This window comes from Lactuca serriola, chromosome 4 (assembly GCF_051521515.1).
Source record: "Lactuca serriola cultivar US96UC23 chromosome 4, Lser_US96UC23_V15, whole genome shotgun sequence".
Taxonomy (NCBI): Eukaryota; Viridiplantae; Streptophyta; class Magnoliopsida; order Asterales; family Asteraceae; genus Lactuca; species Lactuca serriola.
Window position 1 is genome coordinate 17,735,459 of NC_136411.1, and position 1,543 is coordinate 17,737,001.

Here is a 1,543-nt window from a genome sequence, read left to right on the forward strand (position 1 = left end):
GAACTCCAGGTCTAAGGCTAAGTCCAATACATTGGGTCACTCCTTCGAACCTTCTGCAACCTTTCTAACACCCAATAGTGTTCTTTTGACCCTCAACAGACATGGGACTTTATGCCTTGGACTCGTCGAGTCCCAAGAACGGACTCGCCGAGTCGATAACGTCCACACCCTAAATCCTCGATTTCTGATGTACAACCTTTGACCAAAAGATAGATCCAAGCCCCCAAGCTCGATGTAGCACGTAAAGTTTCCAACTTTACGTGCATGCATGGGAATTTTGAGCCTGAAAGACTCTAAAATGGATCTTATGTTGCATGGGACCTTCCTTGGGTGCAAAAGCAACCCGAATCTGCCTTGTGACTCCTCCCAAGACTTAGATCCGAAGTCTTGACCCCCAACCATGTTTGCAATCATGGTTGGCTACCTCATATGGCTTAAAAAGCCCTAAATCTTCCCCAAAAAGGGATATAACAAACAAGCAAGCAAGGTACAGACTTTATACCTTTCAAAGACTGCAAAAGATGAACCAAACTCGAATCCTTCAGTCTCCTCTTGATCCTTGTATGCTCTTCCTTCTTCCTTGAGGTCCAAAACCCACAAAAATCACTCAAAAGCCTTAGATCTTGCACCAAAACACTTAGGGTTTGCTATGGAGGGTTTCTGGGAGCAATACGGACGAGTGGTGGCTAAAAGAGATGATTAAATAGGGTGCAAACCCTCAGATTAGGGTTTTGTCCAGTCAGAGCCTACTTGTCGAGTCTGGGACCCGACTCGACGAGTCCATCACTTAAATCTCGCGTCCCATCCCGCTTCTACTCGGCGAGTTGGTCCTTCAACTCGCCGAGTCCCAGGCCAAAAATGCAAAACTCTTAATGAAAATACATACCAAGAACCAGGTGCTACACTATATGGGACAAAGGACACCAATGTGATCGTACACTAAGGACAACATGTAAAAAGGACCCTTTTTTCTCCAGAAGAAGGGATCACCTTCTTTCCATCTCAAATCCTAATTACCTTATCCTCAAACTTACACTAACTAGAACGTTGGAGCGTATTCATGGGATCACCTCTGGGACATCGACTGAGGTTCTCTCTTTATTATTGTGATTACAAGCCTCATTCCTACAAGAACCATCAAGTGATGGTGCTCAGCCCAAGGCTCTTATCACAACATACACACACACATACACACACACGCACGCATGCACACACACATACACACACACACATATATATATATATATAAACTATTATAGCAAACAGCTAGAAAATGAAAAACAAAACACCAATTACAAAGGATTAACAGCCAAACATTCCAAACTACACCGTAGTTGGAAGATCGGTTATGCAACCAAGAAAAGGAACTTAAAACAATAAAATCAAAAATAGAACTTCTCTTAAGCAAATTTTCTGCAAACACCAGAGAAATCCTGAACCGCCAAATAGTCCAACATGTCGCAATGACAACCATTTCCAAACATATTTTCTTCAAGCTGTGGAGATTATTGTCATAAATCCAAGACATCCATTCCTTTATAGA